This window comes from Acipenser ruthenus, chromosome 35, assembly GCF_902713425.1.
Source record: "Acipenser ruthenus chromosome 35, fAciRut3.2 maternal haplotype, whole genome shotgun sequence".
NCBI classification, from domain to species: domain Eukaryota; kingdom Metazoa; phylum Chordata; class Actinopteri; order Acipenseriformes; family Acipenseridae; genus Acipenser; species Acipenser ruthenus.
The window spans coordinates 2,032,169-2,052,929 of NC_081223.1; the positions used below are offsets into that span (position 1 = coordinate 2,032,169).

The 20,761-nt window shown below is 40.4% G+C and overlaps 1 protein-coding gene and 10 non-coding genes across 11 annotated transcripts in view; 5 read left to right on the forward strand and 6 right to left on the reverse strand.

The window, feature by feature from the left end:
• LOC117395269 (DELTA-stichotoxin-Hcr4a-like) overlaps positions 1 to 20,761 on the reverse strand; it is a 412,383-nt gene that overhangs the window by 218,521 nt on the left and 173,101 nt on the right. The window lies entirely within an intron of this gene.
• On the forward strand, positions 1,098 to 1,171 carry trnan-guu (transfer RNA asparagine (anticodon GUU)). The gene has a single exon. It is a non-coding gene; the product is annotated as a tRNA-Asn (tRNA).
• trnae-uuc (transfer RNA glutamic acid (anticodon UUC)) lies at positions 3,619 to 3,690 on the forward strand. Its single transcript has one exon. It is a non-coding gene; the product is annotated as a tRNA-Glu (tRNA).
• On the forward strand, positions 4,116 to 4,187 carry trnaw-cca (transfer RNA tryptophan (anticodon CCA)). The gene has a single exon. It is a non-coding gene; the product is annotated as a tRNA-Trp (tRNA).
• trnae-uuc (transfer RNA glutamic acid (anticodon UUC)) lies at positions 6,310 to 6,381 on the reverse strand. Its single transcript has one exon. It is a non-coding gene; the product is annotated as a tRNA-Glu (tRNA).
• On the reverse strand, positions 8,571 to 8,644 carry trnan-guu (transfer RNA asparagine (anticodon GUU)). The gene has a single exon. It is a non-coding gene; the product is annotated as a tRNA-Asn (tRNA).
• trnae-uuc (transfer RNA glutamic acid (anticodon UUC)) lies at positions 9,570 to 9,641 on the forward strand. The gene has a single exon. It is a non-coding gene; the product is annotated as a tRNA-Glu (tRNA).
• On the reverse strand, positions 11,792 to 11,863 carry trnaw-cca (transfer RNA tryptophan (anticodon CCA)). The gene has a single exon. It is a non-coding gene; the product is annotated as a tRNA-Trp (tRNA).
• Positions 12,265 to 12,336, reverse strand: trnae-uuc (transfer RNA glutamic acid (anticodon UUC)). Its single transcript has one exon. It is a non-coding gene; the product is annotated as a tRNA-Glu (tRNA).
• Positions 12,739 to 12,811, reverse strand: trnaa-agc (transfer RNA alanine (anticodon AGC)). The gene has a single exon. It is a non-coding gene; the product is annotated as a tRNA-Ala (tRNA).
• On the forward strand, positions 14,827 to 14,898 carry trnae-uuc (transfer RNA glutamic acid (anticodon UUC)). The gene has a single exon. It is a non-coding gene; the product is annotated as a tRNA-Glu (tRNA).

Below are 20,761 nucleotides of genomic sequence, written 5' to 3' on the forward strand. Positions count from 1 at the left end.
GTGTGTATATATATATATATAATTTCAAGTAACTGTAGCTTTATTATCGTAATGAAAACACAATACACATGACCACAGTTATGTAACAAAATGACAATAACAAAGACGTTCCTGTACTGGGAGTCGAACCCGGGCCGCCTGGGTGAAAACCAGGAATCCTAACCACCAGACCATATGGGAAGCTGAGTACCTAAATCATGGACATGCAACAGTAGCTAGTATACAGTACAATGATGGTTAAAAAAAAACATATTACAAACACGTTACAAATTAAAGCACACTTCAAGCCATTTATATTTATTCTCAATTAACACAAACTCTTCAATTGCTAAAAAATATAAAAAATCTCCCTTTGTGCTTCTCGGAAGGCATACGATGGAGGGCGCACTGCATTTTTTCAGTCGGGAATATTACAAATTAGGAGACTGTGCTTTAAAATACACATGTAGGGCGGGCGACTCTGTTACAAAGAATTGTCACACTGTATTTATCTCCAGAATGCGTTGGGACTAAATACGCAGATACATTAAAACTATTTGGAGAATGCGGGCATCGATCCCGCTACTTCTCGCATGCTAAGCGAGCGCTCTACCATTTGAGCTAATTCCCCTCGAATTATGCCAGTGATTCTCATAGGCTACATCGCAGCTTGATATGAGCAATTCAGATTGTCAGATTTTTGGCAATGTAGTCTGCCATTTGCAAATTCAAAAAATAAATGGATTAACTAAATAGCAAATATTATGTTTTCAATTTCTTCAAAAAGTAGTCTCAGCTCGTTGATTCAGTCGCTTTAAAATCCCCCTCTGTGTCCCGATGCAGCAGCGCTGTGTGCTGTGGCTCGAGCTTGTTTGACGAGGCAGAAATTAAAATGGTATTGAGTGCTGACAAGAGTTTGGTATCAGCTGTTGATTTCCTTGAAAATCTTTTATAATAAAATGAACACATTTATTCATTTTAAAAATAAGTAAAAGTCAACTGTCAGAAGTGGGATTTGAACCCACGCCTCCATTTGGAAACCAACACACACAATTCTTTAGAGTCCTTGCTTGTGCTAGAGTGCTGAAGCAAGTTAGTTTTTTTAGTTTAACAGGTTGGTCTCTGTGGCGCAATCGGTTAGCGCGTTCGGCTGTTAACCGAAAGGTTGGTGGTTCAAGCCCACCCAGGGACGGTGATTTTTGCATTTCTTAATCACATTAGAAAATGGCACTCTGATACGTTGTTATTTCTTCCAATTACACTGAAGAAAAAAATGTTCTCTGTTTTTTAGTTCAAAATAATACAAAACAAAAAAAATTCTTGCTGTTTGCCGAAACCTGGGAACAAACCAGGGACCTTTAGATTTTCAGTCTAACGCTATTTCGGCTTGACAAGACTCCATTTTCGTGATAACATTCTTTTTTAGAACAGCTTTAATATAATTAAGTACATTTCTAAACAATCCGCTAGTAACATATATAATCTCAAAGCGCTATAATTTATTTATGGAGATAGAAGATCCTTTTTGATTCACATTGTAATAGTTTTTGATCGAGATCACCACCACCGCGATCTTGAAATGATTTTTTGTATGACACAGAATTTGAGATCTGAACCGGAATGCCTGGCATCTACAGGCATCTACAAGAACTCTGTCTTTCCAAAGAATTGTGTGTTCTGGTCTCCGAGTGGAGATGTGGATTCAAATCCCACTTCTGACAGTTCAATTTTACTTATTTTTAAAAGGAATAAATGTGTTCATTTTACTATAAAAGATTGTTTCAAGGAAATCAACAGCTGATACCAAACTTCTCAGCACTCAATACCATTTTAATTTCCATTTTAAATCCGACTAAAATAGTGTTCCTAACACAGATTGCATTTTGTTGTAAACAGACTACTTGTTAACGTCACTGAAAAATATTTTGTGTCCAAACATGTGTTATTTAACTTGATTGTTTTAATATTCCAAATAACATATTACTTTGAAAAACATCGTCTACCACTGGATCGTGGTCTCAGGCTGGGATGCGGACCATTGAGAACAGTATAAACGATCTATTACTAGACGTAGCTTACAGGAGAAATGCCCTCGTTTAACATGCTAGGATTATTATTATTATTATTATTTATTTCTTAGCAGACGCCCTTATCCAGGGCGACTTACAATTGTTACAAGATATCACATTATACATTATTCAGATATCACATTATTTTACATACAATTACCCATTTATACAGTTGGGTTTTTTTTCACTGGAGCAATCTAGGTAAAGTACCTTGCTCAAGGGTACAACAGCAGTGTCCCCCATTGGGGATTGAACCCACAACCTTCCGGTCAAGAGTCCAGAGCCCTAACCACTACTCCACACTGCTGCCCGACTTCGGCATTCTCCAACTGCTGTTTACATTTTCTAACACGTTATGAGGACGAATACAAAGTTTGACACTTTCCTTGTAAGTGGGGGTAAGCACAAGTTATTTTCAGATGTAATGTCTTTATTTAAGCTCAATCTAGTCCTGCGTAGTGCAAATCACATTACTGTTTAAAGTGTTCTTAAATTGTTTTAACATTAGCAGAGATCCATTTGAAATTTGCTTAATGATTTAAACAACTGAACTTATTGTCAGCTCGGTGCTGAGAAGAAAACACTCCCACTCCTCCTGGTGGATACCGAGACCAATCCCTTCAAAACAGTTTCACTCTAGAAATGATCCTTGCAAATATAGTCTTATCTTTTATTGGCAGACCGTCACCCCCAGCTGGCAAGCTCTACTTCATATGATGCAATGACTGGGCAACAATGAGGTGTTCCATTAACAATACAAACTAACTTGAGACAGCCAAGCCGTTAAAGCATACCTTAAGTTTGTCGTGTGATACAAAAGCAAGTTTTGGCATTTTTGCATTGCCTGCCTCGTCAAACAAGCTCGAGCCACAGCACACAGCGCTGCTGCATCGGGACACAGAGGTGGATTTTAAAGCGACTGAATCAACGAGCTGAGACTACTTTCTGAAGAAATTGAAAACATGCCTCTCGTCTAAATATTTGCTATTTAATTAAAAAAAATGTTTTGAATTTGCAAATGGCAGACTACATTGCCTTGCCCCCCCCCCCCACAAAAAAAAAAAAAAAATAGGACAATCTGAATTGCTCGTATCAAGCTGCGATGTAGCCTATGAGAATCCCCTGCACAACTCAAGGGGAATTAGCTCAAAGATCGATGCCCGCATTCTCCAAATAGTTTTAATGTATCTGCGTATTTAGTCCCAACGCATTATGGAGATAAATACAAAGTGTGACAATTCTTTGTAACAGAGTCGCCCGTCCTACATGTGTATTTTAAAGCACAGTCTCCTAATTTGTAATATTCCCCAGACTGAAAAACTGCAGTGCGCCCTCCATCGTATGCCTTCCGAGAAGCACAAAGGGAGATTATTTATTTATTTATTTATTTATTTATTTATTTATTTATTAGCAATTAAAGAGTTTGTGTTAATTGAGAATAAAAACAAATGGCTTGAAGTTTGCTTTCATTTGTAACGTGTTTATAATGAAATATCAGTTTTCGTGTTTTTACCAATCATTGTACTGTATACTAGCTACTGTTGCATGTCCATGATTTTGTTAATCAGCTTCCCATATGGTCTAGCGGTTAGGATTCCTGGTTTTCACCCAGGCGACCCGGGTTCGACTCCCGGTATGGGAACGTTCTTGTTATTGTCATTTCGTTACAGAACTGTGGTCATGTGTAATGTGTCTTCAATATGATAATAAAGCTACAGTTACTCGAAATATATGTATTATATATATATATATATATATATATATATATATATACAGAATGATGCAAATGTAACTGACTCTATTCACATTCCCATCGCGTGGAACCATCGCAGTTTGTTTTTAAATTATATTAATCCCTGGTCAAGACAAAGTCTCTCTGGGGTGGGACGATCATTAGAATGCGGATGTGAGGTCTCCGGTCCCATCATAGAAGCAAGATAGTTTATTCACAAATAAATACCTACACATTTATTTATGTTTCTTTTGTTGGTAAATTAACACATTATTGCATTCTGTCACGTCACGCTGTGCACTCTAGGATTGCATCACAAGCACGCACTACGCCAGGACTTCGTGGCGCAACGGTAGCGCGTCTGACTCCAGATCAGAAGGTTGCGTGTTCAAATCACGTCGAGGTCAAAGCCGTCTTTATTTCTATTCCACTATATTTCATTTTTTAACGTGTTTGGATTTGAATGTCTCCGGACATTTATTTATACAATTTAGCCCACACAACATATTGATTATAAAGCGACAAACAAATTACTTCCTGGGGGGGCAGTTCAGTTTCAATCAAGTTCCAGTCTCTCTGCCATTATCTTGCGCTGCTGTGTTTGTTCAGGTAAAAAGGGCGTGACCAGAGCGGTATGGGCAATCCCGTTAGGTAGCTTGCAAGTCAATCTCTCCTTCTTTTCTATTTATACACCCAGCACTGCTTCCGCCCTTCGTCTGTGTTTGTTTTTTGTTGTTCGCTCCTTTCACTGCAGGTCATTTCTCTGCTCAGCGCTGGTAGACAGTATCAGCTATTTTCCTACCTGCTCAGGTGATTCTTTTCATCATTCAGCTTTTGTATTTTTCTGCAGGAGCTCCATCGTTAGTCTTTTCTGCTCCCTCCAGTCTCCAGCGCAGCTACAGCGCCGTTCAAAGCGCAGCGTCATTCTCAGCGTGGTCTGCGTTTTCATCAGAAAGACTGTTCCGACGTCACCGCTGCACTGCAACTCTTTCACACCGGCGCCTCACAGACCATGGTTACCACGGCAACGCCTCATCGAGTGACTACTGGGAGTGGTAAGTTGCCATGGCGACCAGGCAGCTTTAACAGGCAATGCGAGCCTGTGCCTCACTACTGCAATCTTCTGGCTCCTGCTGCTGCGCTTTTGCAACATGAGAGCTTCAACTCGCCGAATTGTGACATCTAAATACTGCAGGCTCCTCTTCTAGACCTACGTTAACTTACTTATATCATCACTAACTGTTCTAAAGCAAATGTTTTATACACAGACAAGGATTTTAATCGCAATAACCAAATATATGCTACCCTGCTTCACTGAAGCCAATAGTTTCAATTCCAATCGCAACCTCTAGATGGCAGCATAACACCACAAGCTCTACATAATTTAAACTGATTTGCTATCGCTGCGAATCTCGCACACTCCAAACTTTCTATCAATTCCTGCAGTTCGTTGTCATTCCGAGGGATTCTCAGTCCCGTCCTGCCTCAACCTCTTTTGCTTCATATATTAACTTGATTATTTCAAATCAAAACCCCTCCCTTCGAGGATCTGGTCATGAAGCCATGCTTATCAGCTTTCTGAGATGTTAAGAATCCACTGTCACATTAATTTTCCAGTTTCCCTGCATCACGTCATTCCTGTAACCTTCTTGTTCCCGGATTTGCACTTACTCATTTGCCCCCAACTTCATCAAGGCACTTAATACAACTTTCAAAGTCCATTTCATTCAATTTGAGCTTCCAGGCACATACGGAAACTATGTCCTACGATTATCAACATTTCAGTCAAGCGTCCTCCAACACCGCAATAGACAATACACTCTTAGACTGCTCCTGATCAAATCAATAGGTTTTGCAGCAGCCTCCGAGCAACGCATTCTCATCCTCTCAGTTTCTGCAGAGGCCTCAGATCTACGCATTCTTCATCTCTGCCCAACGGCAGACCCATCTCCGACATCATCTTAAACGCCTTAACTCTCAAATACCAATTTCCACTGCATTCAGCAGCTCTCTGCTCTCTACAGCAGGCCACTGCACACTACTGACAGCATTCCATCGTTTCTCTGTTTCCGTCTGTCCTAAACGGAGGGGGTTCTCTGTTTTTGTCTCTCCTAAACGGACCCGAGACACTTTTCCTAAGCTCTCCACGCTGCCCAGCTGACAGCTTAGCTGCCTGAGGATGCCGCACTGAGTTGCGAAGGATCTGTCATTTTGTCCTGTTGGTCCCCTTCCTGTCTCTTGTTCCACTAAACGCCCAGCAGCCAAAGGATGCTGCCTGACCCGTCGGGAGCGAGTGTCAGATTGTTGTATGTTATGTGTTTAAACTTTGCTCTTTCTCTCTCACTTTTACGTCACCCCTCTCAAGCCCTCGTAGGCAACCAGTGAAATGTGAGGTGATGTGAATAGAGTCAAATACATTGCTTTATTCTGTATATATATATAATTTCAAGTAACTGTAGGTTTATCATCATAATGAAAACACATTACACATGACCACAGTTCTGTAACAAAATGACAATAACAAAGACGTTCCCATACCGGGAGTCGAACCCGGGCCGCCTGGGTGAAAACCAGGAAGCCTAACCGCTAGACCATATGGGAAGCTGATTAATAAACTCCTGGACATGCAACAGTAGCTAGTATACAGTACAATGATGGTAAAAAACCACTAATTCATTACAAACACGTTGCAAATTAAGGCAAACTTCAAGCCATTTATATTTATTCTCAATTAACACAAACTCTTCAATTGCTAAAAAATATAAAAAATCTCCCTTTGTGCTTCTCGGAAGACATACGATGGAGGGCGCACTGCAGTTTTTCAGTCTGGGGAATATTACAAATTAGCAGACTGTGCTTTAAAATACATATGTAGGGCGGGCGTCTCTGTTACAAAGAATTGTCACACTTTGTATTTATCTCCATAATGCGTTGGGACTAAATACGCAGATATATTAAAACTATTTGGAGAATGCGGGCATCGATCCCGCTACTTCTCGCATGCTAAGCGAGCGCTCTACCATTTGAGCTAATTCCCCTTGAGTTGTGCGAGCGATTCTCATAGGCTACATCGCAGCTTGATATGAGCAATTCAGATTGTCCTATTTTTTTTTTTTTTTTTTTTTGTGGGGGGTGGGGGGGGGGCAATGTAGTCTGCCATTTGCAAATTCAAAACATTTTTTTAATTAAATAGCAAATATTTCGACGAGAGGCATGTTTTCAATTTCTTCAAAAAGTAGTCTCAGCTCGTTGATTCAGTCGCTTTAAAATCCACCTCTGTGTCCCGATGCAGCAGCGCTGTGTGCTGTGGCTCGAGCTTGTTTGACGAGGCAGACAATGCAAAAATGCCAAAACTTGCTTTTGTATCACATGACAAACTTAAGGTATGCTTCAAAGACTTGGCTGTCTCAAGTTAGTTTGTATTGTTAATGTAACACCTTGTTGTTGCCCAGTCATTGTATTATATGAAGTAGAGCTTGCCAGCTCGGGGCGATGGTCTGCCAATAAAAGATAAGACTGTATTTGCAAGGATCATTTCTAGAGTGAAACATGTTTTGAAGGGATTGGTCTCGGTATCCTCCAGGAGGAGTGGGAGTGTTTTCTTCTCAGCACCGAGCTGACAATAAGTTCAGTTGTTTAAATCATTAAGCAAATTTCAAATGGATCACTGCTAATGTTAAAACAATTTAAGAACACTTTAAACAGTAATGTGATTTGCACTACGCAGGACTAGATTGAGCTTAAATAAAGACATTACATCTGAAAATAACTTGTGCTTACCCCCACTTACAAGGAAAGGGTCAAACTTTGTATTCGTCCTCATAACGTGTTAGAAAATGTAAACAGCAGTTGGAGAATGCCGAAGTCGATCATCCTAGCATGCTAAACGAGGGCATTTCTCATGTAAGCTACTTCCGCTAATAGATCGTTTATACTGTTCTCAATGGTCCGCATCCCAGCCTGAGACCACGATCCAGTGGTAGACGATGTTTTTCAAAGTAATATGTTATTTGGAATATTAAAACAATCAAGTTAAATAACACATGTTTGGACACAAAATATTTTTCAGTGACGTTAACAAGTAGTCTGTTTACAACAAAATGCAATCTGTGTTAGGAACACTATTTTAGTCGGATTTAAAATGGAAATTAAAATGGTATTGAGTGCTGAGAAGAGTGTGGTATCAGCTGTTGATTTCCTTGAAACAATCTTTTATAGTAAAATGAACACATTTATTCCTTTTAAAAATAAGTAAAATTGAACTGTCAGAAGTGGGATTTGAACCCACATCTCCACTCGGAGACCAGAACACACAATTCTTTGGAAAGACAGAGTTCTTGTAGATGCCTGTAGATGCCAGGCATTCCGGTTCAGATCTCAAATTCTGTGTCATACAAAAAATCATTTCAAGATCGCGGTGGTGGTGATCTCGATCAAAAACTATTACAATGTGAATCAAAAAGGATCTTCTATCTCCATAAATAAATTATAGCGCTTTGAGATTATATATGTTACTAGCGGATTGTTTAGAAATGTACTTAATTATATTAAAGCTGTTCTAAAAAAGAATGTTATCTCGAAAATGGAGTCTTGTCAAGCCGAAATAGCGTTAGACTGAAAATCTAAAGGTCCCTGGTTCGATCCCGGGTTTCGGCAAACAACAATTCGATATTTGTTTTGTATTATTTTGAACTGAAAAACAGAGCACATTTTTTCTTCAGTGTAATTGGATGAAATAACAGCGTATCAGAGTGCCATTTTCTAATGTGATTAAGAAATGCAAAAAGCATCGTCCCTGGGTGGACTTGAACCACCAACCTTTCAGTTAACAGCCGAACGCGCTAACCGATTGCGCCACAGAGACCAACCTGTTAAACCATAAAAACTAACTTGCTTCAGCACTCTAGCACAAGCAAGGACACTAAAGAATTGTGTGTTTTGGTTTCCGAATGGAGGCGTGGGTTCAAATCCCACTTCTGACAGTTGACTTTTACTTATTTTTAAAATCAATAAATGTGTTCATTTTATTATAAAAGATTTTCAAGGAAATCAACAGCTGATACCAAACTCTTGTCAGCACTCAATACCATTTTAATTTCTGCCTCGTCAAACAAGCTCGAGCCACAGCACACAGCGCTGCTGCATCGGGACACAGAGGGGGATTTTAAAGCGACTGAATCAACGAGCTGAGACTACTTTTTGAAATTGAAAACATACCTCTAGTCGAAATATTTGCTATTTAGTTAATCCATTTATTTTTTGAATTTGCAAATGGCAAACTACATTGCCAATCTGACAATCTGAATTGCTCATGTCAAGCTGCGATGTAGCCTATGAGAATCGCTGACACAACTCAAGGGGAATTAGCTCAAATGGTAGAGCGCTCGCTTAGCATGCGAGAAGTAGCGGGATCGATGCCCGCATTCTCCAAATAGTTTTAATATATCTGCATATTTAGTCCCAACGCATTATGGAGATACATACAGTGTGACAATTCTTTGTAACAAAGTCGCCCACCCTACATGTGTATTTTAAAGCAGTCTGCTAATTTGTAATATTCCCGACTGAAAAAATGCAGTGCGCCCTCCATCGTATGCCTTCCGAGAAGCACAAAGGGAGATTTTTTTATATTTTTTAGCAATTGAAGAGTTTGTGTTAATTGAGAATAAATATAAATGGTTTGAAGTTTGCTTTAATTTGTAACGTGTTTGTAATGAATTAGTGGTTTTTTACCATCATTGTACTGTATACTAGCTACTGTTGCATGTCCAGGAGTTTGTTAATCAGCTTCCCATATGGTCTAGCGGTTAGGATTCCTGGTTTTCACCCAGGCGGCCCGGGTTCGACTCCCGGTATGGGAACGTCTTTGTTATTGTCATTTTGTTACAGAACTGTGGTCATGTGTAATGTGTTTTCATTATGATGATAAACCTACAGTTACTTGAAATTATATATATATATATATATATATACAGAATGATGCAATGTATTTGACTCTATTCACATCACCTCACATTTCACTGGTTGCCTACGAGGGCTTGAGAGGGGTGGCGTAAAAGTGAGAGAGAAAGAGCAAAGTTTAAACACATAACATACAACAATCTGACACTCGCTCCCGACGGGTCAGGCAGCATCCTCTGGCTGCTGGGCATTTAGTGGAACAAGAGACAGGAAGGGGACCAACAGGACAAAAGGACAGATCCTTCGCAACTCAGTGCGGCATCCTCAGGCAGCTAAGCTGTCAGCTGGGCAGCGTGGAGAGCTTAGGAAAAGTGTCTCGGGTCCGTTTAGGAGAGACAAAAACAGAGAACCCCCTCCGTTTAGGACAGACGGAAACAGAGAAACGATGGAATGCTGTCAGTAGTGTGCAGTGGCCTGCTGTAGAGAGCAGAGAGCTGCTGAATGCAGTGGAAATTGGTATTTGAGAGTTAAGGCGTTTAAGATGATGTCGGAGATGGGTCTGCCTTTGGGCAGAGATGAAGAATGCGTAGATCTGAGGCCTCTGCAGAACCTGAGAGGATGAGAATGCGTTGCTCGGAGGCTGCTGCAAAACCTATTGATTTGATCAGGAGCAGTCTAAGAGTGTATTGTCTATTGCGGTGTTGGAGGACGCTTGACTGAAATGTTGATAATCGTAGGACATAGTTTCCGTATGTGCCTGGAAGCTCAAATTGAATGAAATGGACTTTGAAAGTTGTATTAAGTGCCTTGATGAAGTTGGGGGCAAATGAGGAAGTGCAAATCCGGGAGCAAGAAGGTTGCAGGAATGACCTGATGCAAGGAAGCTGGAAAATTAACGTGACGGTGGATTCTTAACATCTCAGAAAGCTGATAAGCATGGCTTCATGACCAGATCCTCGAAGGGAGGGGTTTTGATTTGAAATAATCAAGTTAATATATGAAGCAAAAGAGGTTGAGGCAGGACAGGACTGAGAATCCCTCGGAATGACAACGAACTGCAGGAATTGATAGAAAGTTTGGAGTGTGCGAGATTCGCAGCGATAGCAAATCAGCTTAAATTATGTAGTTTGTGGTGTTATGCTGCCATCTAGAGGTTGCGATTGGAATTGAAACTATTGGCTTCAGTGAAGCAGGGTAGCATATATTTGGTTATTGCGATTAAAATCCTTGTCTATGTATAAAACATTTGCTTTAGAACAGTTAGTGATGATATAAGTAAGTTAACGTAGGTCTAGAAGAGGAGCCTGCAGTATTTAGATGTCATAATTCGGCGAGTTGAAGCTCTCATGTTGCAAAAGCGCAGCAGCAGGAGCCAGAAGATTGCAGTAGTGAGGCACAGACTCGCATTGCCTGTTAAAGCTGCCTGGTCGCCATGGCAACTTACCACTCCCAGTAGTCACTCGATGTGGCGTTGCCGTGGTAACCATGGTCTGTGAGGCGCCGGTGTGAAAGAGTTGCAGTGCAGCGGTGACGTCGGAACAGTCTTTCTGATGAAAACGCAGAGCAAGCTGAGAATGACGCTGCGCTTTGAACGGCGCTGTAGCTGCGCTGGAGACTGGAGGGAGCAGAAAAGACTAACGATGGAGCTCCTGCAGAAAAACACAAAAGCTGAATGATGAAAAGAATCACCTGAGCAGGTAGGAAAATAGCTGATACTGTCTACCAGCGCTGAGCAGAGAAATGACCTGCAGTGAAAGGAGCGAACAACAAAAAAACAAACACAGACCAAAAACAAACACAGACGAAGGGCGGAAGCAGTGCTGGGTGTATAAATAGAAAAGAAGGAGAGATTGACATGCAAGCTACCTAACGGGATTGCCCATACCGCTCTGGTCACTCCCTTTTTACCGGACCAAACACAGCAGCGCAAGATAATGTTAGAGAGACTGGAACTTGATTGAAACTGAACTGCCCCCCCAGGAAGTAATTTGTTTGTCGCTTTATAATCAATATGTTGTGTAGGCTAAATTGTATAAATAAATGTCCGGAGACATTCAAATCCAAACACGTTAAAAAATGAAATATAGTGGAATAGAAATAAAGACGGCTTTGACCTCGACGTGATTTGAACACGCAACCTTCTGATCTGGAGTCAGACGCGCTACCGTTGCACCACGAAGTCCTGGCGTAGTGCATGTTTGTGATGCAATCCTAGAGTGCACAGCGTGACGTGACAGAATGCAATAATGTGTGAATTTACCAACAAAAAGAAACATAAATAAATGTGTAGGTATTTATTTGTGAATAAACTATCTTGCTTCTATGATGGGACCGGAGACCTCACATCCGCATTCTAATGATCGTCCCACCCCAGAGAGACTTTGTCTTGACCAGGGATTAATATAATTTAAAAACAAACTGCGATGATTCCACGCGATGGGAATGTGAATAGAGTCAAATACATTTGCATCATCCTGTATATATATATATATATATATTTCGAGTAACTGTAGCTTTATTATCATATTGAAGACACATTACACATGACCACAGTTCTGTAACAAAATGACAATAACAAGAACGTTCCCATACCGGGAGTCGAACCCGGGCCGTCTGGGTGAAAACCAGGAATCCTAACCGCTAGACCATATGGGAAGCTGAGAAACAAATTCATGGACATGCAACAGTAGCTAGTATACAGTACAATGATTGGTAAAAACACAAGAACCGATATTTCATTATAAACACGTTACAAATGAAAGCAAACTTCAAGCCATTTATTTTTATTCTCAATTAACACAAACTCTTTAATTGCTAATAAATAAATAAATAAATAAATAAATAAATAAATAAATAAATAATCTCCCTTTGTGCTTCTCGGAAGACATACGATGGACGGCGCACTGCAGTTTTTCAGTCTGGGGAATATTACAAATTAGGAGACTGTGCTTTAAAATACACATGTAGGGCGGGTGTCTCTGTTACAAAGAATTGTCACACTTTGTATTTATCTCCATAATGCGTTGTGACTAAATACGCAGATATATTAAAACTATTTGGAGAATGCGGGCATCGATCCCGCTACCTCTCGCATGCTAAGCGAGCGCTCTACCATTTGAGCTAATTCCCCTCGAATTCTGCCAGCGATTCTCATAGGCTACATCGCAGCTTGATATGAGCAATTCAGATTGTCCTAATGTAGTCTGCCATTTGCAAATTCAAAACATTTTTTTTAATTAAATAGCAAATATTTCGACGAGAGGCATGTTTTCAATTTCTTCAAAAAGTAGTCTCAGCTCGTTGATTCAGTCGCTTTAAAATCCACCTCTGTGTCCCGATGCAGCAGCGCTGTGTGCTGTGGCTCGAGCTTGTTTGACGAGGCAGGCAATGCAAAAATGCCAAAACTTGCTTTTGTATCACATGACAAACTTAAGGTATGCTTTAACGGCTTGGCTGTCTCAAGTTAGTTTGTATTGTTAATGGAACACCTCGTTGTTGCCCAGTCATTGTATCATATGAAGTAGAGCTTGCCAGCTGGGGGTGACGGTCTGCCAATAAAAGATAAGACTATATTTGCAAGAATCATTTCTAGAGTGAAACTGTTTTGAAGGGATTGGTCTCGGTATCCACCAGGAGGAGTGGGAGTGTTTTCTTCTCAGCACCGAGCTGACAATAAGTTCAGTTGTTTAAATAATTAAGCAAATTTCAAATGGATCACTGCTAATGTTAAAACAATTTAAGAACACTTTAAACAGTAATGTGATTTGCACTACGCAGGACTAGATGAGCTTAAATAAAGACATTACATCTGAAAATAACTTGTGCTTACCCCCACTTACAAGGAAAGTGTCAAACTTTGTATTCGTCCTCATAACGTGTTAGAAAATGTAAACAGCAGTTGGAGAATGCCGAAGTCGATCATCCTAGCATGTTAAACGAGGGCATTTCTCCTGTAAGCTGCGTCTAGTAATAGATTGTTTATACTGTTCTCAATGGTCCGCATCCCAGCCTGAGACCACGATCCAGTGGTAGACGGAGATGTTTTTCAAGTAATATGTTATTTGGAATATTAAAACAATCAAGTTAAATAGCATGTTTGGACACAAAATATTTTCAGTGAGGTTAACAAGTAGTCTGTTTACAACAAAAATGCAATCTGTGTTAGGAACACTATTTTAGTCGGATTTAAAATGGAAATTAAAATGGTATTGAGTGCTGAGAAGAGTGTGGTATCAGCTGTTGATTTCCTTGAAACAATCTTTTATAGTAAAATGAACACATTTATTCCTTTTAAAAATAAGTAAAATTGAACTGTCAGAAGTGGGATTTGAACCCACATCTCCACTCGGAGACCAGAACACACAATTCTTTGGAAAGACAGAGTTCTTGTAGATGCCTGTAGATGCTGATACCAAACTCTTGTCAGCACTCAATACCATTTTAATTTCTGCCTCGTCAAACAAGCTCGAGCCACAGCACACAGCGCTGCTGCATCGGGACACAGAGGTGGATTTTAAACCAACTGAATCAACGAGCTGAGACTACTTTTTGAAGAAATTGAAAACATACCTCTAGTCGAAATATTTGCTATTTAGTTAATCCATTTATTTTTTGAATTTGCAAATGGCAAACTACATTGCCAAAAATCTGACAATCTGAATTGCTCGTATCAAGCTGCGATGTAGCCTATGAGAATCACTGGCAGAATTCGAGGGGAATTAGCTCAAATGGTAGAGCGCTCGCTTAGCATGCGAGAAGTAGCGGGATCGATGCCCGCATTCTCCAAATAGTTTTAATATATCTGCGTATTTAGTCCCAACGCATTATGGAGATACATACAGTGTGACAATTCTTTTTAACAGAGTCGCCCGCCCTACATGTGTATTTTAAAGCACAGTCTGCTAATTTGTAATATTCCCGACTGAAAAAATGCAGTGCGCCCTCCATCGTATGCCTTCCGAGAAGCACAAAGGGAGATTTTTTATATTTTTTAGCAATTGAAGAGTTTGTGTTAATTGAGAATAAATATAAATGGCTTGAAGTTTGCTTTAATTTGTAACGTGTTTGTAATGAATTAGTGGTTTTTTACCATCATTGTACTGTATACTAGCTACTGTTGCATGTCCAGGAGTTTGTTAATCAGCTTCCCATATGGTCTAGCGGTTAGGATTCCTGGTTTTCACCCAGGCGGCCCGGGTTCGACTCCCGGTATGGGAACGTCTTTGTTATTGTCATTTTGTTACAGAACTGTGGTCATGTGTAATGTGTTTTCATTATGATGATAAACCTACAGTTACTTGAAATTATATATATATATATATATATACAGAATGATGCAATGTATTTGACTCTATTCACATCACCTCACATTTCACTGGTTGCCTACAAGGGCTTGAGAGGGGTGACGTAAAAGTGAGAGAGAAAGAGCAAAGTTTAAACACATAACATACAACAATCTGACACTCGCTCCCGACGGGTCAGGCAGCATCCTTTGGCTGCTGGGCGTTTAGTGGAACAAGAGACAGGAAGGGGACCAACAGGACAAAATGACAGATCCTTCGCAACTCAGTGCGGCATCCTCAGGCAGCTAAGCTGTCAGCTGGGCAGCGTGGAGAGCTTAGGAAAAGTGTCTTGGGTCCGTTTAGGAGAGACAAAAACAGAGAACCCCCTCCGTTTAGGACAGACGGAAACAGAGAAACGATGGAATGCTGTCAGTAGTGTGCAGTGGCCTGCTGTAGAGAGCAGAGAGCTGCTGAATGCAGTGGAAATTGGTATTTGAGAGTTAAGGCGTTTAAGATGATGTCGGAGATGGGTCTGCCGTTGGGCAGAGATGAAGAATGCGTAGATCTGAGGCCTCTGCAGAACCTGAGAGGATGAGAATGCGTTGCTCGGAGGCTGCTGCAAAACCTATTGATTTGATCAGGAGCAGTCTAAGAGTGTATTGTCTATTGCGGTGTTGGAGGACGCTTGACTGAAATGTTGATAATCGTAGGACATAGTTTCCGTATGTGCCTGGAAGCTCAAATTGAATGAAATGGACTTTGAAAGTTGTATTAAGTGCCTTGATGAAGTTGGGGGCAAATGAGTAAGTGCAAATCCGGTAGCAAGAAGGTTACAGGAATGACGTGATGCAGGGAAACTGGAAAATTAATGTGACGGTGGATTCTTAACATCTCAGAAAGCTGATAAGCATGGCTTCATGACCAGATCCTCGAAGGGAGGGGTTTTGATTTGAAATAATCAAGTTAACATATGAAGCAAAAGAGGTTGAGGCAGGACGGGACTGAGAATCCCTCGGAAAGACAACGAACTGCAGGAATTGATAGAAAGTTTGGAGTGTGCGAGATTCGCAGCGATAGCAAATCAGTTTAAATTATGTAGTTTGTGGTGTTATGCTGCCATCTAGAGGTTGCGATTGGAATTGAAACTATTGGCTTCAGTGAAGCAGAGTAGCATATATTTGGTTATTGCGATTAAAATCCTTGTCTATGTATAAAACATTTGCTTTAGAACAGTTAGTGATGATATAAGTAAGTTAACGTAGGTCTAGAAGAGGAGCCTGCAGTATTTAGATGTCACAATTCGGCGAGTTGAAGCTCTCATGTTGCAAAAGCGCAGCAGCCAGAAGATTGCAGTAGTGAGGCACAGGCTCGCGTTGCCTGTTAAAGCTGCCTGGTCGCCATGGCAACTTACCACTCCCAGTAGTCACTCGATGAGGCGTTGCCGTGGTAACCATGGTCTGTGAGGCGCCGGTGTGAAAGAGTTGCAGTGCAGCGGTGACGTCAGAACAGTCTTTCTGATGAAAACGCAGAGCAAGCTGAGAATGACGCTGCGCTTTGAACGGCGCAGACTGAGCAGGTAGGAAAATAGCAGATACTATCTTGCGAGCGCTGAGCAGAGAAACCGCCTGCAGTGAAAGAAACGAACAAAAAACAAACACAGACAAGGAAGCGGAAATAGTGCTGGGTTAAAGTAGAAAAAGAGAGCGAGATAGACAGGAGGGGCAGCCAATAACATACGTGGAGCAGCGCTGGCCCTGCCCTAATAATTGACGAGACGAGCGCTGCATTGTGTGATTGGCTGGAAATACTACAAGAGGCTGAACTGGGATCAGCTTCCACCCGGAAGAGATCGCGGACGCTACCGGGCAGGACGCCACGGAGGGAAGGAAAGACAGGCTAAAGAAAAGGATTTAGGATAAGAAAAAAGCAGCGCAAAGCGGGAGAGAGCCCTCTACGGCATCCCCCAAATTACACCTAAACGCTAACATTTAAAAGGGCCGGCCCTTAGCAGCAGTGTGATAACACGGCAAAACAAAAATCAATATCAAAAGAGGTGCTGAACACAATCCAAACATTCAAGTGAAAAAATAAAGAAAGAAACAACAAAACGAGTCTCAAATACAACGTGGTCCCAACAGGGAAATAACACAAAGCAAAATACATCAAGTGCACTTCTAGTAAAGTAATTAACTGCTATCAGGCTCTAGTACTTTAAACTATAGACTATCACGACTACCCGTGATCTGTTAATCAAATGCACAATCAAACAATCACCTTCGAATTAGTAGTTTAAAACACACACGTCATTGTGGTTACAACAACCATAACAATAGTTAAAAGATAAACAAAAGCACAAACACAATACACCTTCCCTACTACAGAGCGTGGAGGCTAGAGTTGTTAGTATTAATTTGAATTTGGTACTTATCTCTACAGAATGCTATAACTGTAGATCACAAGATCACCAATAACACAACCGGCAAAAACAGAGAGAACGTCTCAATGCAATCACACGGAAGCGAGTTTTCAAACACTCACGACAAAACCACTCAATAATCCTGGCGTCTCCTGTTGCCTCCACACTCCGTTCACACAAAAACAACTCCTCTTTAGCATAATGGTTGATTTGGTTTAAATATTTTGGTACAAAAGGGAGACAATTACCACTTAACAAGCTGCCGGTATGTTCTCAATTGGCACTTGTGTTCTTAAAGGCATAGCGTGCATTTACATTAAATAGGTTCTACAATGCAAAAGCAAGTTTTGGCATTTTTGCATTGCCTGCCTCGTCAAACAAGCTCGAGCCACAGCAGTGTTGATGCATATATATATATATATATATATATATATATATATATATATATATATATATATATATATATATATATATATATATATGCATCAACACTGCTGTGGCTCGAGCTTGTTTGACGAGGCAGGCAATGCAAAAATGCCAAAACTTGCTTTTGCATTGTAGAACCTATTTAATGTAAATGCACGCTATGCCTTTAAGAACACAAGTGCCAATTGAGAACATACCGGCAGCTTGTTAAGTGGTAATTGTCTCCCTTTTGTACCAAAATATATATATATATATATATATATATATATATATATATATATATATATATATATATATATATATATATATATATATATATATATATATATATATAGGACAATCTGAATTGCTCGTATCAAGCTGCGATGTAGCCTATGAGAATCGCTGACACAACTCAAGGGGAATTAGCTCAAATGGTAGAGCGCTCGCTTAGCATGCGAGAAGTAGCGGGATCGATGCCCGCATTCTCCAAATAGTTTTAATGTATCTGCGTATTTAGTCCCAACGCATTATGGAGATAAATACAAAGTGTGACAATTCTTTGTAACAGAGACGCCCGCCCTACATGTGTATTTTAAAGCAGTCTCCTAATTTGTAATATTCCCCACACTGAAAAACTGCAGTGCGCCCTCCAGCGTATGTCTTACGAGAAGCACAATTTAACAGTTAAGTCTAGATGTAACGTATCAGATTACATAAACACACCTTGTGTTCAGATTTAAAAAAAAAAAAAAAAATGTATGCGTCCTCTATGGGTAGAGGCAGATAAGATGCGTACCTGCCGTTTCTACACTTTAACATTTACGAAATACACACACTAACTTGAAAAGTAATAACACAAAGTCTTGCCTTCAGTTAATATTTTAGAAAACCTACTTTGCAAACAGAAGAAAAACAAGCTAGCAGAGGATGGTTTCGATGCATCGACGTCTGGGTTATGGGCCCAGCACGCTTCCGCTGCGCCACTCTGCTACAGCTGCCTCATGATTGAATTACCAAACAGAAAAAAAAACTGAACACATCGTTTTAACCAGTCACACGACAGTGGCCGGGCCGAACCAGGGAAACGTTGCAAATCAGAGATACGGTATGCAAAGTATGCAACTTTCTCTCTCTCTCTCTCTCTCTCTCTCTCTCTCTCTCTCTCTCTCTCTCTCTCTCTCTCTCTCATATAAATGTAATGTTTTGCACTGTAAGTCGCTCTGGATAAGATCGTCTGCTAAATGACTAAAATGTAAATGTAATAAACGGGGTGACGTTATCTAACTTTAACGAACAAACTCGCCTGGATAAAAAGGAAGAGCAACACTGATGCTACTAATCATGCTCGTTATTTGGGATATTATTCAATGTAACGTTAGCTAACGTTACCCAGTTGACTACATTAGGCAGCAGTGTGGAGTAGTGGTTAGGGCTCTGGATTCTTGACCGGAGGGTTGTGGGTTCAATCCCCAGTGGGGGACACTGCTGTTGAACCCTTGAGCAAGGTACTTTACCTAGATTGCTCCAGTAAAAAAACCCAACTGTATAAATGGGTAATTGTATGTAAAAATATCTTGTAACAATTGTAAGTCGCCCTGGATAAGGGCGTCTGCTAAGAAGTAAATAATAATAATAATTAGCTAGGTACCGGTGGTGCTGGCTAGATAACACTAGCTATCTTCTAACATAAGTTAGCTAACGTTACTACTTCAACTTATCTGGGGGGCGGCTAGCGTAGCAAGATATGTACAAGCATTGTTAGGTCAAGTCGTTGTTTTTTTATTTTTTTATCGATACTACTGCTAACTTACCTGTCCTCTCACTCGCAACTCGACTTGCTCTCAAAAGCGCGCTCTCGTTTGGCAATGCGTTGGCTGATGACGTTTCCAACTCATTTTCTATTGGCCAACTGACCACGTCAATCAAACATCGAATTTTCAGGCAATGCGATCCAATCTGATCTCGTGTGCGCGGCTCCGGGCAACTTCATCCTACAGCAGTTGCCATGGAAACGTTTAAAACTCCGCGACAAACTTTAATCAAATGTACAGCTGTACAGAACACACCCCCCTCAGACATGTGCTGTCTATTCAACCAGTTAGTTCAGATGATCGCTGATGATCCTTCTCGGTGACAGTCCAGTTTGATCCGCACGTACTTCTGCCAAACTTAAATTCAAAGTACAATCTTCTAAATGGGTTATTATTATTATTATTATTATTATTATTATTATTATTATTATTATTATTATTTATTTTAATTAACGTACTGACTGACAATTAGAGGACTAATATGAAAGAGGTGCGTGCATCAATTGCAGCTAATTAGCTCCCATTAGCACCTGAACCTCTTTATAAACCCATTGCGCTCTAAGGAACACCAAACTCAACTACTAGCGGTTTTGTTTTTATTATTGTTTCTTTATAACGGTGAAAGAAGTTCACGGTCGGGGCTGCCTTGGATTTAATGATGCCGTGTTGTCTTAGATTTGGGTAATTGTTGATCTTTTCTCTACTTTAGAAACGTTCATTTTATTGTGTGTTTCTCACTTGCGTCTTTTTTTTTTTTCCAATGCAGAATAACATTGCTGTTAGCAGTGTTAGTCACTGAAGTTTGGACGCAGAACCCTCCTCTAGGTACGATAACGGTCGCTTCAGCAGAGCTGTCCTTTCAGCTTCCTGTTTATTTGCTGGTTGTGTGTTTTCAAGTATCGTTGTCTTCTGCAGGCTCGGTGAGGACAGAATGTCAAGGGAGTGTTATGATGATGATGTTGGATAAGTCTTTTGTTGGAAAGTATTTTCGCATCAATGTGATTGGTGAGTGATCATTTTTCTTGAATGGAAAGCTTTTGATGTGCAAAGCCTGTTGACTCATAATGTAATAATTTGAATTAAGTACAGAGCACTCCTGCGCTGTATGGCATCAACCAGGCTTTGTTTTTTTTTTTTCAAATGCAGGATGTGAAACTCTTGCG